At 47.1% G+C, this 8,978-nt stretch overlaps 1 long non-coding RNA gene across 1 annotated transcript; it reads right to left on the bottom strand.

Annotated features, from left to right (window-relative positions):
- Positions 1-1,486: 1,486 nt before the first annotated feature.
- LOC123107510 (uncharacterized) lies at positions 1,487-2,214 on the bottom strand. Its single transcript, XR_006451685.1, has 2 exons — positions 1,811-2,214; positions 1,487-1,736 (listed from the first exon to the last, which is right to left on the bottom strand). It is a non-coding gene; the product is annotated as an uncharacterized lncRNA (long non-coding RNA).
- Positions 2,215-8,978: the final 6,764 nt, after the last annotated feature.

The raw sequence follows: 8,978 nt of genomic DNA, 5'->3' as shown, positions 1-8,978 counted from the left end.
GACTCGGGTGCAGGCATCTGGGGGGTGAGCGCCGGCGGCACCATGCAGTCGCCGGCGCAGAGAGGGCCATGGCCTCTGCCAGCCTCGCCTAGTAGTCGGCCTCCTCCTCTTCCGCCTTCAGCCGCTCCTCCTCATTGGAGTTCGCGAAGGCCACCACCAGCGCCGCCTGGTAGGCGGCCTCGTCGTCCTCCTCCTCCTACTTGACGGCGGGAGGGAGGCGGAGGGTTGACGTGGTGGTGTTGCACGCCGAGCCGCCTTTGCTCCTCGTGTTCGAGGGCAAGCCAGACCTCCCAATGGGGAGAGTCTGCCGCGTACTCGGGCATGCGCCGCTGCTCCGCTGTGAGCTACGTCTGGCGCCTACGCACCTCATCAGCGCGCGTCCGCTGTGACCTCGTTGCATGATGCATATCTCCCTCTCTATGCGAGTTCAACCATGGGTTTCAACATGGGGGTGGTTTTTTGTTGTTGGAATTGTTTTTTTTTTTGAAACGGAGGTAAAAGATTTGCCTCATCGATTAATTAAGAAGAAGAGAATCGCCCAGTTAATTAACGGAACACCGGGCGAAAACCGATACAATAGACCACATGCGGACTACTCGCTAAAAAAGAAACTCCATGACCACACGGTCAATCCGTTGTCCGTTGTTTTCAACCTTGGTTTAGTTGAGGATTTCTTTGTTGGAATTGTTGCTCTCCTAAAGAAACGACGCTATGACGGTGAGGGACAACGGATCCGGCAATTCCCGCGTCGCTTGCGGCATCGTTGACCTCTTGTTGCCATCAAGTACACCGAACGTAGGGAGAGGAGATAGGCTGCTAGTTTCCTCCTCCACCCCTCTCTCACGCACCATACACACTGTTCAAACCCGATGATGGGACGTCATGGGCAAGGCACACATCACCTTCTATTGTGCAAATCAGATACAGGAAGCGGGGTGTGGCTCCCGTCCTGCCTTCCATGAGGGTCACGCATGTGTAGCTCCAAGAGCAGGGAATCCAAATTGGTGTCGGGTTCCGCCTTTTTCTGCTACTAGTTAGGTCGTTGGATTGATACTATTTGATGACTGAGATTTATTAGATCTGCTTCTTTATATCTTTTTATATTGGTATATATAGATATAGATGTAGATATAGTTGGAATTCCCACAGAAAAGCTAGCCTAAAATCATGCCTTAGCAATTGTATTTTGTTTGTTGTTGTCCAATGATAATTTTTCATCTATCATCCCTATAAAAATAGGAGGGGACTGATCCAAATCATCATCCGAACCGTCTAACCACTTGATCTAATGCTTTAAATCATCCCAAATGTTGAGCATCAACCGTGTTAAGCGCTCTCACATCACATCCCACTAATCCTACCAATCAAATCTCTCATCTAATTTGAGGGTAATATAACAGTGTCACCGTGTTTCTGGTTAAACCAAGCCAAAACCCTTACTTCATTACTTCAAAAACTACAGTGTTTTAGAAACAATCCCCAGCCAAAACCCTTACTTCATTACTTCAAAAATTACAGTGTTTTAGAAACAACCTCCTACTTCATACTATGGACAAGACGAACCGAAAGTGTCTATGGTGGAACCGTCCATTGCTTTCTCCTTATGCTGTCTCATGCGTTGATCAACGATGTAGTATCCGCTTAAAGCGAGGAAGAAGTACAGCCTACCCCAACGATGGCGTCGCTGCGTTGACTTCAGGCATGAGAAGCGTCGGTTGGACCGGTGGCCGATGACCCTGCAATGGATAAAATAAATTAGAAAAGAGAGAAGAAGAAAAGCGAACTGGTCGATTACAGATGCGATGCAAACCTGAGGAAGGTGGCTGATGGAGAAGAGACGAGGACGAGGAGCTGGCGGTGGCACCGTGGCCACACGGCGGCCGGCCAAGATCCCGCGGTGCAGCAGACGCCGGAACACGAACCCCAACATGTTGTCGGCGCGTGATCTTCCTCCTTCTGAACTTTCTTGACCCGTAGGCGTGTTCTTCCTTCTTCTGAGTTTCTTGTCCCGTAGGCGTGTTCTTCCTTCTTCTGAGTTTCTTGTCCCGTAGGCCAATACGCTGCTCGGGAAATATACTCGATATTTGGCAAGTCCCGTATATTAGTAGTCGTATATATATCAGTCTGCGTCGAAGGATTCTCCGACTCGAACCTACTTGCCGACAAGATATCAAGTACAACACCTCAGGGACTCTCGGACTAGAACCTACGTGTCGTTGGACTCTAGGACTCGAACTTAGGTTGCTACTTCAAACTCTATGTGTTAGAGATAGAATGCATGCGTTTTGTGGACGATGCCCACGTTGTACTCCTATCTTTATCTTTATCTTTACCTAATAATAAAAAAGAGAATTAGGTTTCTGCCCGTACGTCGTCATAGCGATTTTGCATAAAAGTCCCTCGGTTTATAAAAAATTAACCCGCAGTCCCTGTTTTAGTGGGTCTCTATATAACGTTTCAATTTTGCAAAACAAACCCCGTACTCATTTGAATTCCACCCGCTGTCCAGACCCATTGCGTCTTATCCAGACGCTCCGCTTCCTTTCTTGCCGCGGCGGAGCAGGAGAAGGTGAGGCGTGGGTGGAGCAGGAGAAGGTCAGGGGTGGCGCGGCGGAGCAGGAGATATTGAGGGGCGGCGCGGCGGAGAAGGAGAGATTGAGGGGCGGCGCGGCGGAGCAGGTGAAATTGAGGGGCGAGCACAGCTCGTACGCCACGGCGAGCGCCTCGCCACACGCCCCGTCGAGGCACGACGACCGCGGGACGCAGAACGCCATGCTGGCGGTACCCAACGTCGGCGGGTGCGCCAGGGCCAGCCGGTCTGCCAGGCCCTGCACAAAGCACGATGCGGAGCGCTGGAACGCCGTGCCGTGCACGGGCGGCGGAGCAGGTGAAATTGAGGGGCGGGCACAGCTCGCCCGCCACGACGAGCGCCTCGTCGCGCGCCCCATGGAGGCACGACGACCGCGGGACGCAGAACGCCATGCTGGCCGTACCCAACGCCGGCGGGTGCGCTCGGGCCAGCCGGTCCGCCAGGCCATGCACAAACCACGACGCGAAGCGCCGGAACACCGTGCCGTGCACGGGCGCGCCGACCTGCAGCTCACGCAGCAGCGCAGCGGCCTGGGCGCGGTCGCGGCACGGTCCACTGGCGGCGCTGTCGTTCATTGTCGTCACGCATGGTGGCGAGGAGGGTTGGCAGCGCCAGTCGCAGGGGGCGCCGACGGCTTGGGGACACGGATCCCGCCGATCTGAGCGGCTGCCGGCGAACTCGAAGGCGGCAGCGGCGCGACCACGTCTATGGTGGCGGCAGCGGTGAGGCTCCCCCTCTAAGAGGAGTTGAGGAAGAGGGAGAAGGAGATGTGCGCTGCGGGAAGGAAATCAGGAAATAGGGAGATGTGTGGGGGAGAGAGACGAGGATGATGCCAGGCTGAGGGAAAGCGGTGTGTGGGGCCACACCACACGCGTCACCCGCGAGACGGCGTGTGGGAATCGTGGTCTATGGCTACTGGATTGTTCAGGAACGAGTTAGAATAGGATTGTGACTAACTTAGCCAAAGATTGCCACAACTAAGGTTAGGCAAGTTTGACCAATTTAGGCGAGTGTTTGGTTCAAGCCACACCTTAGGCAAGCCATACTTGGGCCCCACATGGCATACACACCAAAAGTGTGGCAAGATTCCCTTAGGCTTGCCAACTTGTGGCTCTCATTTTGATGAACTAACCTTAGACAGGATTGGCAAAAATATGTGGCAAAGTGTGGCAATGCTAGTCCTAGAACCAAACAGCCCCTAAATCGCTTGATTGTTTTCTTCTCTGAATCACACGTTGACAGGTTTGGTTCTATATATTTTCTTCTTCTTCAAGTTGCATTTGCATCTGTTTGTGTTTTTGACATACTCATACTGACTGCTGGTCAGTGGTCAGTAAACATGTGACGAAAACATATATACCTGGACACCCAATAAAATAAATACATACATTATCTCTAAGCGCTGCCGAATCCCGTTTAGAGTGCATGGTTTGCATGGATTTGAGGATCGGATTTTACGGTACGTGGATGTGCGGCGCAACATTTGAGGGATGCCCGGTCAGTGCGGACGTGTCCGCGGGCGTTTGAGAGAATGGATTTGCCATGTCCGGTTGTAGATGCTCTTAAGCTAGGGCTTAGGTGCGCTGAACGCAAGTGGTGCTACCCGCAATAGCTCTTGCCTTGCCGCGGGTGGTGACGACGGCCTCGTACGGCAGACTGCGGCTCACCCTGTGTGAATCATATATGCAGGCAGCGACGGCGCAAGTGAGTACTGAAAAATGGGGAAAGATAAGAAAGTGCCCTCACAACGGCCCACAAGGGAGTACTATTTTTTTAGTAGAACACAAAGCATTACTAGAGCAGGGTTAGGAAGATGAGTTCGTGGTCCTTTTGTGTACGTTAACTATTTTGTTTGGAGTAAAAATTACGAAACAAAAATACCTTAAAATTTAACACATAAAAATAGGTTTAAAATATATAAAAATATATCTTTCTACTTTTTAAAACACTTAAACCGCCCCACCCCCCCACCCCAAATCACTTTGTACTAAAAGAACATTTCGAAATGTACAACAGAAAAACATTCTTTTCAAAAAAACAATTGTTAAAAATATCAATTTATAGAGAAATTTTCCAATTTTCATACAAATATTCGTCAAAAGGTGTTAGATTTCTAATGAAGACATTAACTTTATAAAAAAATAAGGAATTTTCCACGTTCACCATTATTATCGACATTTATTAAAATTGGATATAAAAATGATGCAAAATACCACATGAAGCAGGTTGTGCCCCTTTTATTGCCCGATGCAAAGCACGGGCATTTGTACTAGTCGTATCCTATACGGTACTACATTGCAATCTCTTCAGTGAAGACGCTGACACGAGCGTGTGTTCGTTAACTCACGTAAGCAGATCGTTTTCCTCTCGTCCCTGGCGGCTCCAACCCTAGCCGCCACCAGGAGAGGCCAATCTTCCAGCCCCGTTCTCCGGTGGCTCCCTTCCGTTGATGATCTTGGTCATCGGTGATGAGGAGGGTCGCCGCATCCACAAGTGTGGATCGTTTTTACTTCTTCATAGTCTAGGTTTTCAGACTGTTCATTGTCTTGACTTCGACGGCGACGACGACGGTGCTGAATAAAGATTCTTCGGATCCTTCCCTGACGAGGCCATCGGTCCTATTGTTGGAGATGGATTTGGAAACCAGTATCTTCAAGTAAGGATGGCGTGGCGGCGGCGGCGGCTGTGGCATCCTCGTGGTGGATCTGTGTCCTCGGGCTCTGCCGTTGAGACGGTGTTTGCTCTAGCGTCAGCGCAGAACTTGGGAGGGACTCCAGGAATGGATGCAGATTGTGGTCTGCATCGACAATATCTGAAAGACGAAATGTGTGTTGGGTTCGTGGTTCCTGGATGGCAGGTATGGTTTCCTCCTTCGGCGTCTTAATCGTGGTAGGGTGTCAGATCTGAAGTTCGATGTCGTGTCCTGAATGTTGCCCCGGTCTGATTCGTTCAACGACAAGAGCTTCACTTTTGCTGAGCCACTTTGGAGCTCTGCAAAGCTGCATATCAACGATGGAGCTGCGTCGAGCTCGGGTGAGGAGGTGATCCGTTATTCTTTTTCGGTGGATGATGTGGTGGTGCCAGAGGCAGGTGAGAGCGTTGGTGTCAAGCTCAGAGATGTTATGCTATTTTTTCAGTTTTGTCATGTCAATTTCTTCATAACTTGTACTTTAATTTTTATGATATAAATGAGACATGTATTACCATGCAATAAAAAAAGCGTGTGTTCGTTGTAGTCAGTTATCTACGCTTTAAGAGCAAAGCTAATAGAATAGCCTGCTGCGGGCTCTATACTAGTGCCAGGTCAGCCATATAGCTAAGGGCATCTCCAACAGTTGTAAGATAGGTGTTGATAAATTTGCCACCAAGGACAAAGTGATGATGTGGCATGTAATAAATGTGGAGAGAGAGCAAAGTTGTATGTAGAATAACCAATAACCTTTGCACAAGCTCTAAGGTAAAATAGAGAGCAATCACATTTATTTTTTTATCATCTATTGGATACCTTAGATACAACTCATTGGAGTAGTTGTATGATAGCTTGTTGGTTGATGGCATGGACATTTTACCAACAAGACTAACATACAATTTATTGAAGATGCCCTAACGCATATAATAAACAGGCTGTAGGTTAGCTATTGCCTTTAATGTTTGCATGGAGAGAGATGCAACGAAATGCACAGTGATTGACTGGCTGCATGCTCTGCCCTGGTTGCCAGCTGCATGCTCGCTCAAATGCATCGGAGCTTGTGTTAACGCCCGGCGATAGATGAAGCGCCAGCTCTATTCTCTCTCCCGCTTTCTCTCTCTTTCAAATAAAATTTTGCTGATGTGGAACACCTTATAGCCAGCTGAGTAGGACCTATTATACTTGCTCTAATTTGTACGGGAAAGCTTCCCTCCACCGACCGAGTGTGTCCACTCCCTAGGCAGCCGTCAATCCGATTTTGATCGTACGGCATGCACAACTCGTGTTGCAAAGGCCCGAGCGCAACACGTTCAATGTTGCAAAACAGTTGACGCATGCGGAGGCCAGACGGCTATCTCAAGCGCTGCCCACCAAGCAAAATGGTTGTCGCGGGCAGAGATCAAACGGATGTCTCGCGCGCCATCCACCAGGCGGCCGATCCTATCTAGTCTTCACCCGGTCAATGAGTAGAATCCGACAAGCATTGCAAAAATTCCTACGCATAGTTTCATGGACATTTGCTTAGCTTTCCTAAATTGAGACAGCCAGGTAGAGAAAAGACTCCTTTCATACACAGGAACAAGATTTAAATTGAAGGTACAATGCAAAATGCTCCATAAAAATTTGGCACCGAGCAATGAATGAACAGATGATCAACTGTTTCATCAGCCCCACAAAAAAAACACATTTTGAACCACCATTCCACTCTCTTTAGTCAAGTTACCAGCCATACCTGCGCGGTGGCACGCCGCACCCCTCGATACCGTACATGTGTATGTGTTATTTTTGGCTGATATGATTAAAAATAAGAGCTTCATGTGTGCAAGTTTGTAGTTATAAATCTGTAGCAACCTATGCACATGAAGAATTTGGAGAGGATACATTTATCATCACCATGAGTGCTATGCATGATGGAAAGTATCTCTTGTTATTTTTGTGTGGCTTGATAACTGCAAAATTAGTATGAATGTAGCTTAGTAATTTTGTACTCACATAGATGGTAGATTTGTTTAGATGGGGAAGAATTTGATTATTATTATTATTATTATTATTATTTTGAAACAGTTATCCTTAACTCCTATACATAGTGGAGCCAATCAGTCAAACAAGAGAGACATTTGATGGTTTATCAACCATTTTGAGTTCCCTCCCTCTCCCCCTCTCCCTCTCCCTCTCTCCTCCCTCCCTCTCAATTTTTACAGACCAATGAACACAAATATACAATCAATTACAACAAGATGAGGTTTAATCTAATGTAGGGACTCCCAGGAGTTACATTTGATGCTTATGTCTAGTAAACCCTCATCGCCTGAAAGGATTATGATGATTCCTTGCTTCTTTTTGTTCCGTATGTACTCTTGAGCTGGCGATCCTTCCATATCTTTTTTTTGTTTGCGCGGTGCTTTATTCAAGGACTTCACTCACGCATTCCCTAACAACAATTTTCATGAAGTAAATTAACAAGCGTTGTGGCTTTTTAATTAGCCATTTATTTTAAAAAACAGATATTTTAGGCCGATGACTGAATACTAAGTTAAGAATTATTCGCTACATTCAACTGTAAACCTTACTATCCATGACTTAGAAAAAAACATATACTCTCACTAGTAGAAAAAGGGTCAAACGTGAAGCACATTAGTGCCGGTTTGTATTTGAGCCGGCACTAATGTATACATTAGTGCCGGTTCCAACGGCTAGCCGGGCCGCTTTCATTAGTACCGGTTCGTGGCGAACCTTTAGCACCGGTTCGTGTCACGAACCGGTACTAATGAGAGTGGTGGCAGGATGTTGTCAGAATGGGTTCTTGGCACAAACCGGTACTAAAGGTCGTCCTACATAAACCCTACGTCCACCCAAGCTCGCTCTGTTCTTCCCCTTTCCCCTCTCCTCTCTGTTCTTCCCCTCTTCCTCTCGAGCTCATCACACATTTTGCCCAAAATTTGTCAAGATTTGAAGGCCCCCATCCATTCAAATGATCACAAAGGTTAGCAACTTTGTCCTTTCATCTCTCATTGCTAGATTAGCTCTTGCAATGCTTTATATAGTGATTAATTTGTGAGTTTAGTAATTTGGGAGGATATATATATATATATATGTGTGTGCTAGTATTTGATTTATATGCAATTTGAGGTCAAAAATAACACTTAGTTCGCATATGTAGGTGTGGTTTACTTAGTGCCTTCTAAATCTCCATCGTAGCCACCGTCGATCGCCCGCACCGTCCCGTCGCCGGCACCACCTTGTGGTGAGCCTCTTGTTCATGAAATTTTATATAAAAATTGATGTTTGTGTGATTTGGATATATAGTTACTCGTATAATTATCTTACCCGTACGTTGTTTGTTATACATATAGTGCCATGGTTTTGATATCCGTCCCCGCCGGCCCTAGTCCTTGTTATAATTCGGATGTGGTATGTATATTCTCTTTTAAAACTACTTGCATTTCATGTTTATGACAAATTATGCCCATCAAGTTGACATAGAAATTTTTTCTAGGAGGTATGTGAACCGGAAATTCCAACCGACCCTATTGCCGAGAGGTTAAATTTAGTTGAAAGAGAAAACGAGTACTTGAAAGAAAAATTGAAAAGAATTGAGGGGGAGAAGATGGAATTGGAGTTGCATGTTGCCGATGTCGTCGATGATCACAAGATGAAGATGGAGAAAATGCGCTTGAAGATTAGAAAGATTAGAAAATA

The sequence above is a fragment of the Triticum aestivum genome, chromosome 5A (assembly GCF_018294505.1).
Source record: "Triticum aestivum cultivar Chinese Spring chromosome 5A, IWGSC CS RefSeq v2.1, whole genome shotgun sequence".
Taxonomy (NCBI): domain Eukaryota; kingdom Viridiplantae; phylum Streptophyta; class Magnoliopsida; order Poales; family Poaceae; genus Triticum; species Triticum aestivum.
This window is presented reverse-complemented; position numbering and strand designations above follow the sequence as displayed.